Genomic DNA, 21361 nt, shown 5'->3' with positions numbered 1-21361 from the left:
AAAGGGGATGCCTTCCTACCAGGGTGGGGTAGAGGTGCTGATGGCCAGGAGAGGCACTTTGCCCAGCCCCGGACAGCTGCCATCCGCCAGGCTCACCAGTCTGCTGTTGGCATCCGGGAGGCCCTCCGGGAGCAATTCTCCAGTGGAGGCCACTGACTCTACTGAGGGGCTTCTGCCTGGGGACTGGGCCCTGGCCCAATAGAAGCTTCCCTCCACAACCCATCTCCTGACCCTGTTTGGACACATCAGTAACACCAGGGTGTGTTGCAAAATAAAATGTTATGTTTAATTTTTGTACATATTCTCAAACAATAGTATAAATGTAGCAAACATAACAATTTTTTTTTTCATTTTTGTTGTTGAAAACACTATTTACAATAAAGAAACATTTTGTTGAACCCTTTGTTTGTGCTTTAACTGGGGTGATGGGGGTGCTTGAAACCTGGAGGGGGGAAGGGGACTGGAAACCTGGAGGGGGGAAGGGGACTGGAAACCTGGAGGGGGGAAGGGGATCAGGTTGCACGGTGCTTGCCAGATTTCCCTCTCCTGCCTGGGCCTCGTGTTTGGGGTGCTCCACGGCTACGGGATCGGGTGGTGCACCTGTCGGTTGGCTGGCTGGGGTGCTCTTGGGACGTGGAAGCCTGGGGGAGAGGAGGGCCAGGGGGAGAGAGGGGCTGGAGAACTGGGGGGCTGGGGGAGAGGAAGGTCCAAGGAGGGAAAGGGATGCTGTTGTGGAAGGGGGGTTTGGTGGGGTGGGGTCATGGGGTGCTGGAGGAGCAGGACCAGGCACAGGAGCAGGCAAGCCGCAGACCTCCCTGAGAGTGGCACACAGGGACGTGCGCTGCAGGACCAGCTCGTCCATGAGCCGGTCACGCCAGCGATCCTCTGCCTCCGCCCTCTCTCTGAGGATGGATTTCAGCTCCTGCACAGCCTCCACGTGCTGCCTGAGGATGTCCGCGTAGACACGCCTGTGTCTGCGGCTCCCATGTCCCCGAGATGGAGATGCAGGTGGGGCTGGGGTGCTGCGGCCCTCTTCCACGGCTGGTCCGGCTGTGGAGGAAAAGAAGAACACACAATCAGTCCTAAAAACTGGACTCTGTAGCACTTAAAATACTAACAGGATGGTTTATTAGGGGATGAGCTTTCCTAGGCCAGACCCACTTCCTCAGATCAGAGTAACACGGCTACATTTCTATCACAATCAGTCATGTGTGCAACAGCTGTCCAAAAGGGCATGCGCTCTCCCTTGAGACAGGGAAATCAGACATTCTGAAGGTTACACTGTATGTGTGTGACCTGGGCATCAGCCTGAGCATGACAGGTTTCCCTGGTGCATCACCCAATGTGCACCCACCTACCTCCCCCCCCCCCCCCGGGTGTTACACAACCTCACTGCACTCACCTGCTGCTTCCTCTCCTGCGCCAGATGATGCCTGGGAGGCCTCTGGGGTCTGGGTGACTGGCTCCAGGGTGAGGGTCGCTGTCTCCTCACTGTCCTCCTCCTCTGGGACCATGTCCCCGTCTCCAGACTGCTCTGGGTCCTGCTCGGGAGCGTCCACCACGGGGCCTGCCAATCCAGACTGTATGAACCGCCGTGGTGTGCGTGCTTCTCCACTGCCACCCAGGATCTGGTTCAGCTCGGGGTAGTAGGGGCAGTAGTGGGGGGCTGCCCCAGAACGGGAGCTCTCCTCCCTGGCCTTGACGTACCCCTGGCGCAGCTCTTTTACTTTGGACCGCACCTGGTCCTGGGTGCGGGGGTAGTGGCCCGTCTGGGCCAGGGCTTCAGCCATGCGGCCATAAATATCTGCGTTTCGCCGCCGGCTTTTGAGGGCCTGTAAGGCCTCCTCCTCTCCCCAGAGCTCCAGCAGGCTCTTGATCTCTGCGCCAGACCAGGATGGTGCCCGGCGCTTGGAGCCCTTGGCTGGGTCCCCAGAAGGCTCTCTGGAAGGGCCAGGACGCTCTTGGGGCTGGGACATGCTGCAGCAAAGTAGCCGTGTGCTCTGGCTCCTTCTCTGCAACAAGTGGCTGTGAGGGTGCCTGTCCCTTTAAGGAATGGCTGCAGCCAGGAACCACAGACATGCAACCCATGGCCCAGATTGTCCACCAGGTCTTCTTCCTGGAGGCCAATACTTTCGAAAAAAAGGGCTCCCCCCCTCCACACTCACTTACTTTCGACGGATCTCCCTCGAAAAAGGCGTTCTTCCTCATAGAATTAGGTGTACCGCTGTCGAAAGAAAAGCCGCGTTCTTTCGATTTACTTTCGAAAGAACGCGGCTTGAGTCTGGACGCAGGGGAAGTTCTTTCGAAAAAAGGCTACTTTTTTCGAAAAAAACCCTGAGTCTGGACACAGCTCTTGTGAAGAGCTATTGGCGAGTGCTGGACTGTGATGGGACTTTGAAATAAAGCCCTGAGGTAAGGGCAAAAATGCTGTATTTTGGTGGGGTAGCTCTGGGGACACCACTCTCTTTGAGTGGGGAACAAACTTGAAAGGACATAAGAGAGCTAACCAAGATAGGCTCCGATTAGATGTGTACCCTGGAAGGGGTTTTGATGAGCACACACAATGAGTGAGACTCGGCCAGAGACTGTGTCACCGAAGTCAGACAAGAGAGTGCAGGCACATGTGCTTAGCCAGAAGGGGTACTCAAGAGAGGTGAATGCTGCTCTGTTACAGAGAGCAGTCCAATATTGTCATTAATTCCTGTTCATGGCTTGTTCCTTCATTAAAACCAGTTGTGTCTCTGCATATGATGTCCTTTGTGGACCCCGGGTGAGGTGAAGGGACATGGCTTCGCACATAAGGGGTGTGGCACTTCCTCCCTCCGAGCTACCCAAAGTGTGTGGTGCTCCAGCAGCAATTTATAGGGTCTTGGGCTCTGGCTGCTGCTGCATTAGCAGCAGCCCTTATTGGAAAACTTGAGAGCCCCAAGCCCTCTCTATCCCTTCCCCCAAATCCCACTCCTGCTTCACCCCACTGGGTACTGAGACTAGGGCCAGGACACTCTGCTTCCCGGCCACCACCATAGTGAAGTAGAGCAACCCAGCTGGGAGATGGTGGAGCACAGTAGGCTGTTGGTTGTTCCAGGTCCCACCACTGTGGTGTGTGCTTGGGGGCATGACCCCCTCTGACTGCCCTGTGCTAGATTTTCCCAGATAATTACCTGGGCACCATGGGTCCCATCCATCTGATGGTTGAGGCATCCACTGTGGGGCCTGGACAGCTCGGAGAGGCCTATATAACCGTGTCTCTCATGGGCCAATACAAACTGCCTCCTGTGTTGCATCATTTAATGAAGCATCTCTTGTACACAGGCAAGACTAGGAAGAGCTGACAATTAGGCTTACCATTTTTCCCAACTGGATGGACTGGACGCCATTTACAGCAATGGTGTCCCATCCCTCTGGTCAGGAAAGATGATAACCCTAAGCTGACTCAATGCAATGGTAGCCACGTCAGGTGACAGAACAGTAGCACAAAAGAGTGGCAGGGGAAACTCAAAACAATATTTTTTTTAAAAAAGAGAAAATTGAAAGTTTCAGCAACAAGACAAAAAACAGGAGAAAATGACTCAAGTGGAGAATTAGGTGGGAGTGAGGGAGTGTCATGTCTTTCTTAGTATACCTGCGGGGCAGGAAACCCTATTCAGACCTAAAGGGCAGACACCAAGTCTAAGGGCCTTATGCCCAGAACCTCAGAGGTATTTAGGCTCTTAGGGTATGTCTACACTGCAGTGTTTTTCCAGAATAACTGCCATTAGTCCAGAAAAAAATACTTGCGTCCATACTGCTATTGCATTCTTTTGACAAAAAGTTGAAAGAACGGAGGGGTTCTTTCACGAGGAAGACGTCTTTGTCTGAAAGAGCAGAAGAGGGAGTTCTTTTGAAAGAAGAGGCCTCCAGGAAATAGCACAGGTGCCCTGGTGGCCACCCCGTCTAAACTAATCAGAACTCTATAGTCCCTGTCTCCGGCCAGCTCTTAAAGCTGCAGGCACCTGGGACAACACCTGTGGCAGGGGGCTGGCACAGAGAGCTGCACCTCACTGCGTGGCTGTGACTGCCACACTAATTGGGACCCGTGCACGTGGAACTACATGCAGTGCCAGTCTGCAACATGCAGCCCCAGGAGGCAGCCCCAAAGCACCTCCAGGCAGGGCCAGCCCGAGCCCTTTGGCACCCTGGGCCCAGGCATGCGGCGTCACCCCCAGGCGCAGGGTGCATGTGTGGGCCCGCCCCCCAGGGCGCTCGGCGCATGCGCGAGCTGGTCATGGCCACTGGCGCGCAGCCCGGGGCTGCCCCCAGGATGCACAGCACATGCGCTGCCCAGCCTGGTCCGGCCAGCGCTGCTGGCACGCACGCTGGGCCGTGCAGGGCCCCGCAGCCATGGTTGGAAGGGTGCTGTTTGCCAGCGCCGAGGAGCCGGCGCTGCGGGATCCGGGCACGTGGCTCCTAATGGCAGCTGTAAGGGACGCCATGCACCCCTTACAGCTGCCATTAGGCGCCCCTCATCGGCTGGCGCCTTGGGCAGCTGCCTGGCTCACCCATGCCTCCATCCGGCCCTGTCCCCAGGGTCCTGTTCACGGGCTCTGGGGAGGCCACACACACATCTGACCCCTGTGGGAGATGGGGAGATGCCCTCCCACCACTAACCACTGCTGGAAGCAGGCTGGGGACAAGGGCACACACATGGCTGCACACAGACTTAGGAGTGCCGCACACGACGAACGGGAATGCCTGCACACTTGAGGCACCACCCACTTCCACGGACAGCGCTGGCAGGTGTGCGTGCAGCCCCCATGGAAGAGCAGACTGCTCCAGGCCCCTCTCCTGCCCATGGCATCCCACTGTGGCCGACCACTTCCCTTGCCCTGCCTGTCTGTGGGATGAGGATGGGGGGGAGCAAGAAGCATGGTCCCCTGGGCACCTCAGGGCCTCTGTGAGGCAGGGCCGATGTCCAGGCCACACATAGCCTTGCTCCTGGAACATCCCTGCCCTCTAGCCTGAGGACTCTTGTTCTCAGCTCACAGAGGAGGGCACGGACTCAGGGACAGTGTCTGCATGGATGACTGACCGCCTCTTCCTCTTTATTCTCCACAGCCGGACTAGCATCACTAATGGGCGATCACCGCCAGCTGAGGCAGCCGCCTGACCCTGGGGGAGCTACAAGTGCAGGAGGGTCCAGGGGGACCTGATGAGACAGCACGTGGTCATCCTCCAAGGCATGCAACGGATCCTGGCCCAGAAGGACCAGGAGGACGCTCAGGGGCCGTGTCTACATTTGCGAGATTTTGCGCAAAAACTTGCCGCCTGTCTACACTGGCCGCGAGTTCTTGCGCAAGAACTATGATGCGCCCGCTCAGGAATAAGCCCTCTTGAAGAAGTGTTCTTGCGCAAGAGGCCAGTGTAGACAGGCAACATGAATTTCTTGTACAAGAAATCTCGATGGCTAAAATGGCCATCGGAGCTTTCTTGCGCAAGAGAGCGTCTACACCGGCACGGATGCTTTTGCGCAAAAGCACATCTCTTGCACAAAAGTACATGCCAGTGTAGACGCTCTCTTGCACAAATACTTTAATGCAAAAACTCTTGCGTTAAAAGTATTTGTGCAAAATCTTGCCAATGTAGATGTAGCCAGGGTGTGTCTAGACTACAGGGTTTTTTCCAAAAAAGTGGCCTTTTTTTGAAAAAACTTCCCCTGCATCTAAACTGCTGCCATGTTCTTTTGAAAGTAAATCGAAAGACCATGGCTGGTTTTTTAACTATGGAAAACCTCGTTTTACGAGGAATAACGCCTTTTTTCAAAAGTGCTCTTTCAAAAAAAGGCACTATGTATTGCAAACTGTGCTTTTTCGAAAGCGAGCATCCAGACTGTCTCGGGGCTCTCTTTTGAAAAAGTGGCTTGCTTTTTCAAAAGTACCGGTTGTAGTCTAGATGCTCTTTCAAAAGAGGCTTGCAGTCTAGATGGGACCCAAATATGGGCTCAGATGGTGCAGCAGAGCCAAAACATGTGTGCTACCATATATGAAATGATGGCACACCCAGCTCCTGTCCCTGTCCCTGTCCCCGCTGCTCCCACTGCCCTCCCTGCTCCAGCTTCTCCTGTTGTCCCAGGCCCCACCCACCCCCCGAGGTTGCCGAGGTCCTGAGACCTGAGGTGGCACTTCCAGCTGCACCACGCACCACTCCCAGCCCTGAGTCCCCCTCCTCCTTGGCCCTATCCAGGGAAGAAAAGGAGGAGTTGCACTATATGTAAGAGAGCACTATGACTGCTCTGAACTCCAGTATAAAGAGGGAGAAAAACCTGTTGAGAGTCTATGGGTTAAGTTTAAAGGAGCAAACAACAGCAGTGATGTTGTGGTTGGTGTCTGCTACAAGCCACCGAATCAGGTGGATGAGGTAGATGAGGCTTTCTTCGGACACCTGAGAGAAGCTTCCAGATCTCAGGCCCTGGTTCTTGTGGGGGACTTTAATCACCCTGACATCTGTTGGGAAACCAATATGGCGGTACACAGGCAATTCAGGAAGTTTTTGGACAATATTGGGGATAACTTCTTGACCCAAGTGCTGAAGGATCCAACCAGGGGCCATGCGCAGCTTGACCGTCTGCTCACAAACAGGGAGAAACTAACAGGGGAAGTAGAGGTGGGTGACAACCTTGGAGGCAGTGATAATGAGATGGTAGATTTCAGGATCCTGACCAAAGGAAGAAAAGAGAGTAGTAAAATACACACCTTGGACTTCAAAAAAACAGATTTTGACTCCCTCAGAGACCTGATGGGCAGAATCCCCTGGGATGCTAACATGAAGGGGAAAGGAGTCCAGGACAGCTGGCAGTATTTTAAAGAAGCCTTATTGAAGGCACAGAAAGTAACCATCCCGACACGTAGCAAGAGAGGCAAACATGGTAGGAGACCGGATTGGCTTACAGGGGAAATCCTTGGTAAACTTAAGCACAAAAAGGAAGCTTACAAAAAGTGGAAACTTGGACAAATGACCAGGGAGAGCTATAAATGTATAGCTCAAGAATGCCGGGGGGTTATCAGGAAGGCGAAAGCGGAAATGGAATTGCGATTGGCTAAGGATGTGAAGGATAACAAGAAAGGTTTCTACAGGCATGTTAATAATAAGAAAGTGATCAGACAGGGTGTGCGGCCCCTACTGGATGAAGGAGGTAACCTAGTGACAGATGATGTGGGGAAAGCTGAAGTACTCAATGCTTTCTTTGCCTCTGTATTCACGGACAAGATGGGCTCCTGGACTAATGCGCTAAATGACACAAGATGGGATGAAGATGGACAGCCCTTGGTGGGTAAAGAACAGGTTAGGAACTATTTAGAAAAGCTAAACGTACATAAATCCATGGGTCCAGACTTAATGCATCCGAGGGTACCGAAGGAGTTGGCAAATGTCATTGAGGAGCCTTTGGTCATTATCTTTGAAAAGTCGTGGAGGTCGGGAGAAATCCCGGATGATTGGAAAAAGGCAAATGTAGTGCCCATCTTCAAAAAAGGGAAGAAGGACGATCCAGGGAACTATAGGCCGGTCAGTCTTACCTCGGTTCCTGGAAAAATCATGGAAGGGATCCTTAAGGAATCCACTTGGAGATACTTGGAAGAGAGGAAACTGATTAGGAATAGTCAGCATGGATTCACAAAGGGCAAGTCATGCCTGACCAATCTGATTAGCTTCTATGATGAGGTAACTGGCTCTGTGGACGTGGGAAAGTCAGTGGATGTGATATACTTGACTTTAGCAAGGCTTTTGATACCGTCTCCCACAATATTCTTGCCAGCAAGTTAAGGGAATGTGGATTGGATAAATGGACGGTAAGATGGATAGAAAGATGGCTAGAAGGCCGGGCCCAGCGGGTAGTAATCAATGGCTCAATGTCAGGATGGTGGTTGGTTTCTAGCGGAGTGCCCCAAGGTTTGGTTCTAGGACCGGTTTTGTTCAATATCTTTATTAATGACCTGGATGAGGGGATGGATTGCACCCTCAGCAAGTTTGCAGATGATACTAAACTAGGGGGAGAAGTAGATACGCTTGAGGGCAGAGAGAGGGTCCAGAGTGACTTAAACAAATTGGAGGATTGGGCCACAAGAAATCTGATGAGGTTCAACAAGACGGAAGAATCCAAAGCATAGTTACAAGCTGGGGACCAACCGGTTAAGTAGTAGTTCTGCAGAAAAGGACCTGGGGGTTACAGTGCATAAGAAGCTGGATATGAGTCAACAGTGTTCCCTTGTAGCCAAAAAGGCTAATGGCATATTAGGTTGCAATAAGAGGAGCATTGCCAGCAGATCCAGAGATGTCATTATTCCCCTTTATTCGGCTTTGGTGAGGCCACATGTGGAGTATTGTGTCCAATTCTGGGCCCCCCACTACAAAAAGGATGTGGACGCATTGGAGAGAGTCCAGCAGAGGGCAACCAAAATGATTAGGGGGCTGGAACATATGACTTATGAGGAGAGGATGAGGGAGTTGGGTCTGTTTAGTCTGCAGAAGATAGGAGTGAGGGGGGATTTGATAGCAGCCTTCAACTTCCTGAAGGAAGGTTCCAAAGAGGCTGGAGAGAGGCTGTTCTCAGTAGTAACAGATGGCAGAACAAGGAGCAATGGTCTCAAGCTGTGGTGGGAGAGGTCCAGGTTGGATATTAGGAAAAACTATTTCACTAGGAGGGCAGTGAAGCCTGGAAGGGTATGTCTACACTAGACGTTAATTCGAACTAACTTAGTTCGAATTAGTTAATTCAAACTAAGCTAATTCGAACTAACTGATCTAGACTAAAAAACTAGTTCGAATTAGCATTTTGCTAATTCGAACTAGCATGTCCACATTAAGTGGACCCTGAACCGGGCTTAAGGATGGCAGGAAGCAGTGCTGGCAGGGCATCAGAGGAGGACTTAGAGCGTGGAGATGCTTTCTCAGGCTAGCCGAGGGCTGTGCTTAAAGGGTCCCTACCTCCACGCCGGACAGACAGTTCTCAGGAGTGCCCCGCTTGCAGAGCAGTCCTGGCTTGGATTGCGTGGACTACCCACACTGAGCACATCACAGCACTCGGCCATCAGACCAGCTGCACTTGCCGCAGGCTGCCATCTGGGGAGAGGGGGCAATTGGGGGGCTGCAGGAGAGCTTCCACCCCCAGAAGCCCGCAGAGCCAGCCCAGTCCTCCCCATCGGGGGCTCGTGCCCCATTCCTCCCTCACCTCCTTCCACTTACCCCTCCCTAGCCCCTCTTCTTGATGTACAAAATAAAGGACACGTGTCTTCCAAAATGGAATCTGTCTTTATTGAACAAAAGTGGGGGAGACCAGAAAAAGGAGGTGGGAGAGGGGAAGAGAGAGGGTGGGAGAGTGGAGGGCAACTACAATGATTAAGGGTTTGGAAAAGTCCCATATGAAGAGAGGCTAAAGAGACTGGAACTTTTCAGCTTAGAAAAGAGGAGAGGGAGGGTGGACAGGATAGAGGTCTCTAAAAGCAGGAGTGATGTGGAGAGGGTGCATACAGAAAAGTTCTTCCTTAGTTCCCATACTAGAAGGACTAGAGGACACCAAAGGAAAGGAATGGGTAGCAGGCTTCAAACTAGTAACACAAAGTTGTTCTTCACAAAGCAGAGTCAACCTGTGGAACTCCTTGCTGAAGGAGGCTGTGAAGGCTAGAACTAGAATAGAGTTTAAAGAGAAGTGAGATAAAGTGATGGAGGTTGGGTCCATGGAGTGATATTAGCCAGGGGGTAGGAGTGGTGTCCCTGCCCCAAGTTTGTGGAAGGCTGGAGATGGATGGCAGGAGAAAAATGGCTTGGTCATTGTTTCGGTCCATCTCCTCCAGGGTCCCTAATGTTGGGCACTGTCGGCAGACAGGCTATTGGGCTAGATGGACCTTTGGTCTGACCTAGTACGGCCATTGTGGGCTCAGGGTCAGGGGTCTCAGTGGACCACCTTGATTTTCATGCACACCTGCTCCTGGGTGGCCAGGCTGGCAGCTCTCGTGCCCTAGACGGCCACTGTCCTGTGCCTAGTGCGGAGATCGTGGACGAGGTCCACGATGTCCGCATTAGTCCAGGCAGGTGCCCGCCTCTTGCGGTCCTGGGCAAGCTCCCGGGAGCCGCCAGCCTGGTCCTGGGAAGAGGGGGAGGGCTGGGGGGCTCGATCCGTGCCAGGTGCAGGGTCTGCTAGCTGGGTGCTGGCAGGCTTGCACCTGGCACGGGCACCGTAGCCAGCCCGTACCCCTTTAAAGAGTCCGGGGCCGGGAGGGGGGCAGACGAGTTTCCCTGGTGTTGGCCAGAGTGGCCACCAGGGAAAGCTGGGGAGGGCTAACCTCCCACTAGTTCGAATTAAGGGGCTACACACCCCTTAATTCGAACTAGCTAGTTCGAGCTAGGCTTAATCCTCGTAAAATGAGGGTTTCCTAGTTCGAACTAAGCGCTCCGCTAGTTCGATTTAAATTCGAACTAACGGAGCGCTAGTGTAGCGCCTATGAAAGTTAGTTCAAACTAACGTCCGTTAGTTTGAACTAACTTTGTAGTGTAGACATACCCTTAGAGTTCTTTGAAGAGGTTAACAAACATGCGGACAAGGGGGATCCAGTAGATATAGTATACTTGGATTTTCAGAAAGCCTTTGACAAGGTCCCTCACCAAAGGCTCTTGGGTAAATTACATGGCCATGGGATAAGAGGGAAGGTCCTTTCTTGGATTGCGAACTAGTTAAAAGACAGGAAACAAAGGGTAGGAATAAATGGTAAATTTTCAGATTGGAGAGGGGTAACTAGTGGTGTACCCCAAGGGTCAGTGCTGGGACCAATCCTTTTCAACTTATTCATAAATGATCTGGAGAAAGGGGTAAGGAGTGAGGTAGTAAAGTTTGCAGATGATACAAAACCGTTTAGGATAGTCAAGACAGAAGCAGACTGTGAAGGACTCCAAGAAGATCTCACCAAACTGAGTGATTGGGCAACAAAATGGCAAATGAAATTTAATGTGGATAAGTGTAAAGTAATGCACATTGGGAAAAATAACCCCAACTATACGTACAGTATGATGGGGGCTAATTTGGCTACGACAAAGAAAGCCTTTCTTGATCGGCACAGGTATGCCTCGTGAAACCAGGTTTACCTGTGCCCATCAAGAAAGGCTTCTTTGTCGGCGCGGCGCATCTAGACTGCCCCGATCTGCCGACAAACAGCTGATCGGCAGAGCGGGGCAGCCATTTAAATTTAAATGAAGCCGCGATTATTTTAATCGCGGCTTCATTTCCCTCTGCCGATCTGGCTAATCTACATGCCTCCGTTGACGGAGGCATGTAGTCTAGACATACCCTATGATATATGGTTTTGTCTGCCGGATTGCTTTAGCCCACAGAAACAGAAGCCACAAAGGACATTAGAATGTATACCTCTTCCCAGCAACCCACATTCCACCCATGTTGAAGATAAAGAACTTTGCCCTATGAGACCCAAGATACCATCATTCATTTGCCTGAGGCAGAGATGAGGAAAGAAAAATCTCCCATAGCCAATATGAAGACACAGAGGGTATGTCTAGACTACATGGCTGTTTGGCAGCACAGCATGGTAGTCTGGACACTCCGCGGTTGACAATGGAAGCCTTTGTCGACCACTCCCGTAAACCTCATTCCACGAGGCATAATGGAGCGGTCGACAAAGGCTTCCATTGTCGATTGCGGAGCGTCCAGACTACTGTGCTGTGCAACCAAACAGCTGATAGGCACAGCACGGCAGCCATTTTGATGTAAATGAAGCAGCGATTATTTAAATTGCTGCTTCATTTTCCTATTTCTAGTAAACTCATCAACATGGCTCCGTCGACGAAGACATGTAGTCAAGACATACCCAGACTCTGAACACGCTGGTGTTATTATGGAGTAATTATGTGAACTGTGTGGCATGGCTCCAGGTGTATAGTTTACTGAGATAACTGACATTACAATCTGACCCAAATGTGTTAATTTTTGTAACTGATTCCACAGAAAGACCAACTATTGAAACGTCCCTTTCACTGACGTCTTTTCCATTAAAATTAGAACTGTTCATAGAACGATAGCTTCACAATTGTGAATTATAGCCCAGTTCATTGTTATGTAGCCAAAGAAACATCCCTTGTTACTGAAGTGTTGCTGGAAGTGGTTTAATTGCAAGTGTAGACAAGATCTGTATTCTTGTGTGTATGTTAATTAATTCTGTTAGCATCCAATTAAACATTCGGGTTTATTTTCAGCTCACTTCCATTGTTGCTTAAGCTGATTCTCTAGCAATCTTAAAACATCATGTAGGAGAGGTACCCTATAATATCTATTATTTGTGTTACTCTAGTGCCTAGAAACCAGTCACCCTGCAGGACTCCACTCTGCTAGGTGTAATACACAAAGATTGAGCTTGCCCCAAAGACCTTACCACATAAAAGGAAAGTTATAGAAGAACTCCCTTGTTGTTATGGCAATTAGCCACTTTGGTTGTATAGGGATGCTTCTGCTCTGATTTTCTGAAATTTCATCTCCTTTTTTTTGTGACTACTTGATTTCTTTAGGGCCTGATAGTGTGGCCCTTGGCCATGCTAGTGAGCAGTTACATACTCAGTACCATTGAAGTTAGTCAGACAGTCATGAATTACTGATAGAAATGTAGCCGTGTTAGTCTGGTGTAGCTGAAGCAAAATACAGGACTATGTAGCACTTTAAAGACTAACAAGATGGTTTATTAGATGATGAGCTTTCGTGGGCCAGACCCACTTTTTTTTTTTTTTTTTTTTTAATCTGAGGAAGTGGGTCTGGCCCACGAAAGCTCATCATCTAATAAACCATCTTGTTAGTCTTTAAAGTGCTACATAGTCCTGAGTATGAATTACTGTTTACTGTTATAGGGGCAAGTTGCACAACTACTCCCCAACTACAGTAGTTTAAAACTATGGCTCTAGGTAGTATTCCCTGGCCTACCCTTATAGAGAACAATGTGCCATCCAGAACTTCAGTGAAGAGAAGAGTCACTCTGAGTCGAGTTCATTTGGAGGGTTTTCTTCTTCATGCTCCTCTGCTCTCTCTAGAAATTCGGGAGTGAGATCTAGGAATCTTTCATTGGATGCTGATCAAATTAATGAAGCCGAATTTAGTTTTAGCTCCTCAATTTTCTAAAAATAAAAGCCCCATAGAAGTTTTCAGAATAAATTTCACAACATGGTTGCCAATCAGGATAGTAGGATTAAAAGAATAAATTAAAATGGTGTAACCAGATCTCCGAATGAAAAATCCTGCAGCCACATACTAAAAGTTCCATAGCACTCTCAATATTCACCTTAGCAAGCCACACACTTTGTCTCTTAATAGACAAGCCCAGATCCTCTAGGGTAGGAGTTAGGCCCCTACAGAACTTTCAGGCTTTGGGCCTCTGTGGCTGATTCTGACTATTCCGTATTTGCCAGAGTCTGTAATTTATTTTTGCATTATTATTAATGGTATTGCGGTCATGCCTACAGCCCCAGCCTTAGCCCCCACTGTACTAAGCACTGTATAAACACAGAATCAAAAGGATGCTCATGACCCAAATAACATACTGTCTTTATTTTAGACGAACAGATTTATTTGGACATATGTTTTTGTGGGCAAAGACACACATCTGATGAAGTGGGTCTTTGCCCACAAAAGTGTATGCCCAAATAAATGTTAGTTTGTGAGGTGCCACAAGATTCCTTGTTGTTTCTGCAGATACAGACTAACATAGTTACCCCTCTGAATCTTTATTTTGTAATTTATTTTTAATTACATTGGTGAAATTCCTAATGTGACTCTATAAAGACTAAGAAAATGCTTGCAACTATTAAAATATGCCAGTTACTTGCTGTTTGATGCACAAAGCTATTTTTAAAAAATTCCAGTATGTAATAGGTACTTTCCAGGCAGAAAAGAAAGAATCATCCCTGCTCCAAACAGCTAACAGTCTAAGCTTAGGTTATTGGACAAATAGACATTGAATTATAGATTCTTTACCATTCCTGCCAATCCTTTTTTGTGTGGCTATTCTTTCTGCTTCCAAATCAAATTTAATACAACAAAAATTGCTTTCCAGAAAAAAAAATCGTATATAACGCTGGTATGGGTCTGTCACCATGAAATAAAGAGATTAGATGTCTATGTAGATCAGGGTCTTGCCTTGATCTGGCCCCAAGACTCAGGGTTCCCATCTTCCTTTTTTTTTTTTTTTTTTTTTTTTTTTTTGCTTCTCTCTTGTGTGTAGTTCCCAGCTGGCTTTTCTGTGGGTCAATGGCCCCAACCCAACTGTAGATGATCAAGGAAGTACAAAATGAAATAAATAAAATATCAGATCTAGGTATAACGTAGGTAACATTTTCAGGAATGCACATCCTGTTGTGGTTTATTGCTTAATTTGATTATTGCAAAAAGATACTGCTGTATTTAGGCATTTTGTTTTATAGACAAAACTCACTTGCACTGCCATACCTCCATTAACAACAAATGACTGCAAATACGATAAGAAGATTGTGAATTCATAGGGTGAAAGACATTCTGCCCTATTGCTTAATTAGTGAGGGCTCAAGTGTTTCTCCAGTGTCATAGTAACAGGAGTGGTCTCAGAAAAGATTTTGGGGCCTTATTGCAATAGAATGTGCAGAAAGAGGATTTAGGGGAGGCTAGAGGATTTAGGGGAGAAGGTGGCCTCCTTACTAGCCCCCAAACTAGGCAAAGGACAAGCACACTGGCCCATATTCTCAAGATATTTAGGCACCTAATTCCCATTGAAATCCAAGGGGAGTTTGGCACTTAAACATCTTACACAAGCAGGGACAGTGCCTCCAAGCCTTCTTGAGGGAAGGTGACTACTAAACACCTTTCTAGAAGATGAGGCATGTAATGTAGTAAATAATGATGGTGAGAGACCAGCATTGCACAACATCTTGGCTGCATCTAGACTGGAAAGTTTTTCCACAAAACCATGTGCTTTTATGCAAAAACTTGCCAGCTGTCTACACTGGCCGCTTGATTTTGCACAAAAGCACTGACGTCCTACTGTCCGAAATCAGTGCTTCTTGTACAAATGCTTTGACGTTCCCATTCGGGCAAAAGCCCTTTTCCGGAAATGTTTTTGCGCAAAAGGGCCAGTGTAGACAGCTAAAAACTGTTTTGAGCAATAAAGCCCCGATGGTAAAAATGGCGATCGGGGCTTTCTTGCACAAATCCGCATCTAGATTGGTATGGATGCTTTTCCGCAAAAAGTGCTTTTGTGGAAAAGCGTCCGTGCCAATCTAGACGCTCTTTTCCACAAATGCTTTTAACGGAAAAACTTTTCCGTTAAAAGCATTTGCGGAAAATCATGCCAGTCTAGACGTAGCCCTTCAGCAAAGGATTCAAATCAGTCTTGAGCTTAATTTAGTTAGAGCACAATGACACTCTCTGGTTCTGCTGGCAAAACAGACTATAAAGTTGACACCCTGTTACTTGTCACCTACAGAATCGAACAACAGTAGAACCTCAGAGTTACGGGCACAGTCTGGGAATGGAGATTATAACTGAAATATTCGTACTACTGAACAAAACAATATGGTTGTTCTTTCAAAAATGTACAACTGAGCACAGACCAGTATAACTTTGAAAATTTACTAGACAGAAGAAAAATGCTGCTTTTAATCATCTTAATGCACATGAACAAGCACAGAAACAATTTCCTTACCTTCTCATTTTCTTTAATTTTCCCCCTTTATTGTTTTAGTCCTAAACATTTTTCATGGTACTAGACTGTATTTTTTTTTGGGGGGGGTGGTTTTCTGGGTTTTTTTTTTTGTCCCTTCTGCTGCCTGATTGAACAGTTTCAGTTCCAAATGAGGTCTGGGGTTTGACTGGTAAGTTTGTAATTCTGGTGTTTGTAACTCTGAGGTTCTACTGTATTTCTAATTGTTAGATAGCTAGAAATGGGCTTATCTGCTGAAAGAATGTGAGTTTGAGAAGACAGCTGTCCTTTCCCTCCCTGAGAATCCTTTGGTGTACAGTGAAAGTCAGTGTTAAGTTAATTTTTTTTTCCCCAACATTACTATGAGGTGGTTTACACTAGAATATTAGATCAGTTTAACTACTTCAGACAGAGGTGTGAAAAATCCACACTTCTGAGTGGAGTGAGGTGACAGAACTAGCTACTGCCTCATGGGAGGGCGGATCACCTACTTTGGCACGGTAATCCCTTTGGTTGGCATAAGTAGTATCTACACTTACCTGCTACAACGGGTCTCCTGCAGTGGTGCCACTATAGTTTAAATGTAGACAAACTATTTAAAAGTGCCTCCACACTCATCTGTTCTGTCAATCTGTCCAGTCAAAGCAATATTCACTTCCTTACTTCCCAAAATACATTTTTACCATCTTTAACACCAGGTACCACTGCAAAACCAATACAGATATGGGAGAGTCTAATGTGGCTGCCCCGGCTCATCCACTTCTAATGGAGCAGTTAATTAAGTTTCCTGTGCATGTGCTTAGCTTTTCCTTCCCAGCTCCAATAAAGACAATGAGCTTCTGTGGGTGTAACTGAACACACATATTGAAAACAATGATACTGAATAAGTGTAGCAGAGTTATCATCAGACCTGCAAAGTCTTTATTACTGGAGACAATGAGCAAACTAGAAAGAACATAACCTGAGTTCCTATTCCAGGATAGAATTTGTATGGATGGCAATTAGGAAATAATATATGTACTCATAATTGGCATAAAACCGACATGAAAAACTTTTATTATTAACAACAGCATCCCAGTAATGCCTAGAGACCCCAGATAAGATCAGAGACTCATTCAAATAGGAATTGTGCAAGTATGGAAACTACACCTCACCTGAGGAACTTTCAATCTAAATAGATCAGCGGAAGTGAGGGAGAAAAGAAGCAATCTGATCCCTATTTTACAAATGAGGAACTGAGGCAGAGTCATTTAAGTAACTTAGTCTAGGTCACACAGGAACTTTGTAGCAAACCCAGGCATCAAACCCGGAAGGCCAGGAACAATGATTTAACCACATGCTCAGACTTCTTAGGTAGATTCACCATACTGAAAAAATTACCCCTCCCACGTCATTTATTTTAAACATAGATTTTGTTCAGTTCCATAAAATCTATGTGGGTTCTTGAAATTCATGAGCTTCCAAAGGCTACTTCTACACTATTCGTTTTTTGCAGAAAAGGAAATGCAAGTGAAGTGCTCATTAGCAAATCTTGCACTCTCATTTGCACATTCTCTTCCGATCCTTTTTGTGGAAGAGGTTTTTGAAAAAAAAAAAAAAAAAACCCCACAGTGAATAGGAATAAGGGTTCTTGCGCAAAAGGTTTTTTTTTTTTCCAAAAAATGGCCCCATTTACACTGCATTTTTTCCATAAAAACCTCTTCCGCATATGCAAATGAGAGCATAAAATTTGCTAATGCACACTTCATTTGCATTTCCACTTCTGCAAAAAACGAATAGTGTAGACGTAGCCAAAAGGAAGCTTAAAAACCTGTTAAAAAGGGAAGAATCCTACGCACTGGGGTTATAATAGTGGAGATGTTTGCAACAAAGGGAGACAGTTTACATAGAAGCTGAAGTTAACCTATGGAATTCACTCTTGCAAGAAATAAGTCTGATCACAGACTTCTCCCCACTTGCAGCAAGAAATGCAAACTCATTTATTTGACTGAGCTGCTTGTGACAGATGCAATAATCACAAACAACAAAAAACCCATAAGCCAACTAAACATTTTCTCCTAAAAAAAAGAAAGAAACATTTTGCAAACTGTGATAAGGATTAGAAAAACAAACAGAGTAATGAATAAGTGGCACCCAGTGTGAAGTTAATGCATGGGAAATCTTGTGGGGGTTGCCTCTGCTGAAATAAACTTGGTTAAGAATAGTTAGAGAGCACAAAAGCAAAAGTGAGTAAAAAAATTAACAGAATAAGTTCTTCATTTCAGCCTATGGAGGAAGTTCTGAAAATGAGTCACTTTAAACAGGACTCTTGAGTTAAACAGTACTTCAGCCTCTGTTTCAAATATTGCCAGCGCCTGCCTTTAAATATGGGACATTTGAGCCTACCGTAGGTGTTAAAGTAAAGTTCCTGCACCAGGGTCTTTCTAACTAACCTGACAGGTGTAAAAGGCGTGGTCAGGTAGAAAGTACTACCAGTCCTTTCCTAAACTATCACTACACAAATCCCAACTGCAGGAATCAAATTTTCCCCCTTTAACATGGAAACTCAGGTCATTCAAGTAGCAGACTGGCAACCGTCCTCCACAGCACCTCAGAGCTATTCAGAGCACACAGGCAGGTGTAAGGGCAGGCAGCCCAGAATGAAGCACTAATAGAGCCAATAGCAGCCTCTGTCCTCATCAGGTCTGGGGTACAGGTTGGAGGAAGTGTCTTACAATCACCTGAATGTAACTGCCTCTCTGACCATGCCTGCGTACTAACCAGACAAGTGGGTCTCTCCTGGTGGTGCAGAGGTGAGCCCTTCCTCTTCAGTTTTCACAGCCAGAGAATGCACTCTCCTGGTCAACGAGAGGACCACATGTACTTTGCCCCCGGGGGCTGTGGAGCAAGTTCTTCAGCTGTCACCTAGGACTTTGTGTGGAAATTCTGGGGGAGAAGGACCCACTAGCAGTCCTTCTGGGATTTGGCTTCACATTGTGCCTTTCACAAGGAACCCATTCTGGAAACCATTCACATCTAGTTTAAGGCTAGTTTTTGCCCTCCTCTTATGTGGCCATGCAAGAGACAGTAAGACCCTGTCTACTCTCAAATGGCCATGGAAAGGGCCACACAGAATGGCAGCCTCTATGCTGAGGCTGCACCCCTTAAAGGGGTACGGTGCATCAGTGCTGCGTCTGAAGTAGTGCAGCTTCATTTGGCACCTAGTGTGTATAAGACCTGCTCCAAAGCTTACTGAAGACAATGGAAGTTTTTCTGTTTACTTCAGTGAACTTTGGAGCAGGCCTATAAAATGGATGAGCCTCATTTCAGGAAAGATCATAAGCATTCAATGAGTCTACTCTACCATTACTTAATTGTACGGGGTCCTAACTTACCACTTACCAGGCCCAAATATGGAATGAAGACCAAACTGAGGGACACAAAAATATTATTCATATAGAAAACTTAAAATGTTGTGAGATTACTGTAATCAGCTCTACATCTAATCTCCCTCTTATGACTCTGCATTTGTAATCTTCGTCATCTCCAGCAATAAAAGTGGAAGGACAGAAAATTTGCCATTTGATGGGTATAAAGGCAAGATTGGAAGGTGAATGACAATTTTGCTCCGTGTAAAACTTCCAGCAGGCTCAGAATGTAGGAGCAGACTCTGAATATAATCTTCATAAATGGTCAATTTTTCATAAATAAAAATGTGAACTGTAGCTTTTCCTGGTGAATTTAATAAATGCAGATATGAAAAATAGATTTGTCAGACTGAATACTCAGACAGCATAGCAAAAAGGATTGAATGTCTTAGCTATCAAAAGTCTTGTAATAACAGATGTACAGTATAATAAAGTTCACAAGTGGGCTAACAGAAACGTTTCTCATGATTTCATGACTTTTTATGGTAATTCTTTCTTCTGAGCATCAGCCAATACACTTGAGTCACTCTTGAACTCTTCATTAAGGACAGGGTCAAGTGTTGCCTAAAATACATGTATTCAGAACTTGTCTCAGTTCTCTCATCCAACACAATGACCAGTGAATATTCAACAGTGAATCGCTAGATTCTACTTCACTTTTTCACATAACTGAAGAAGATTAAAAACACTGAATGACAAAATATAGAATGTATTGTATCAGAAATTATACATAGTTCCTAGTTCAATGGGGAAATGCTGATAGGCACTTTTGCCTACAGCACTAAAATTCCCTGCTCAGTCAGTGGGACTATTCAACAAGCATTGTTTCTCATAGAATGATTACTTACCAGCATAAAGATCCTAGGTATGAAGCTTTAGATGGCAAGGTCATGAGCTTTTTTTATATAGTATTAAGATGCTTCATTGTGTGGAAAATAAATATTACAAAATAAATATCACAGAACAGCTTTTAGTCTAACATGCTATCGCTTTCAATAACTTTCATCTCCGAGGTTGAAATTTCCCAATTTGGGGCCAGACTTTCTACTGCCCTCAGTTTCCATTAAGTACAGCAGAGTGAGGGGTGCTAGTGAGCTGGTTGTGGCTCCCTGAGTCTCTGGTTCAGCTTTGGCCCTTGCCCCTGTAAGAGAATCCTAGATGCTGCTCTAATTAGTGTGGGCTAGTCATGGGCTTCATTGACCTTGGAATTTTTCTGATTTGTATGAGGAACAAGATCATTTCCCTGAATGACATTTCCTCAGAATGACAGAGCACAAAGTGGCTTACATCTGTCTTTTAAGTATCACCCATTTTCAGCTGTGCCAAAGCACAGCTCAGCCACAGGCATCTTTGTATTAGCTTCAGTCAGAATACAATGGGGCCCTAGGGGCCCTCTTCTGCAGTTAAATACACGCTTAACTTTATGCATGTGAGTAGTTCCATGGTGAAATACAACAGATACCTCTTACGCAGTCACAGTGCCGGATACTGCTGGGAAGAGGGCTATTTCTCCTTGTGCTGCAGCTTAGCTCCATTGTCACTAAGCTGTGCACCCAAAATGCAACAGTACGCTGATATTCGGCTGAAGTACCCTATGAAATAAATTCATCCGTTGCTTGCTGTAGCATTCCATGGAGCACAAATGAGGCCTGCTGCTCACTGAAATCCACCATAACTGAGTACGGCTCCTTACTCTTCCGTAGAAGCATCTGGGATTTTTTTCCACATAGGATAATTCTAGCTCCTTTATTTTATACTAAATAATCCTTTTTAAAGACTGATTCATCAGAGCTCATCAGATTTGAGGTCAAAAAACTTTAAGGGACTCCATAATCTTTCCACATATAGAAGTGGCCAGATTCAGAGCTTAGTTAAATCTGGACAAACCTTACTAGCATCACTAAATTTCCTCTGGATTTTCAGAATTTGTACTAGAATGCTTAAATAGAAACTTTCACACGGGCAGGTATTACAAAGCATGTAGTTTTAAGTGATTTCACTCGCACGGCACTTACACTTATGTAGTCACGTCCTCTGCAGTCAATCAACACATGTAGACTAGATACCAAGCCAGAAGTGTGTTGCAATGTGCATTAATGGCACCAAGGTAATGTTGGAAAGTTGAGATTGGTCAGCAAGCAAATGTGTTGACTGAGGTTAAGAAAACTAACATCCCTCTGCCCCTGTGGTTTTTGCACCTGAATCATATGAAAGGGAGATAAAGAAAGTTGGCTGCCTGCTCTGTCAGTGTGACATCAGCTGTGC

The sequence above is a fragment of the Pelodiscus sinensis genome, chromosome 1 (genome assembly GCF_052426305.1).
Source record: "Pelodiscus sinensis isolate ZL-2025 chromosome 1, ASM5242630v1, whole genome shotgun sequence".
Taxonomy (NCBI): domain Eukaryota; kingdom Metazoa; phylum Chordata; order Testudines; family Trionychidae; genus Pelodiscus; species Pelodiscus sinensis.
This window is presented reverse-complemented; position numbering follows the sequence as displayed.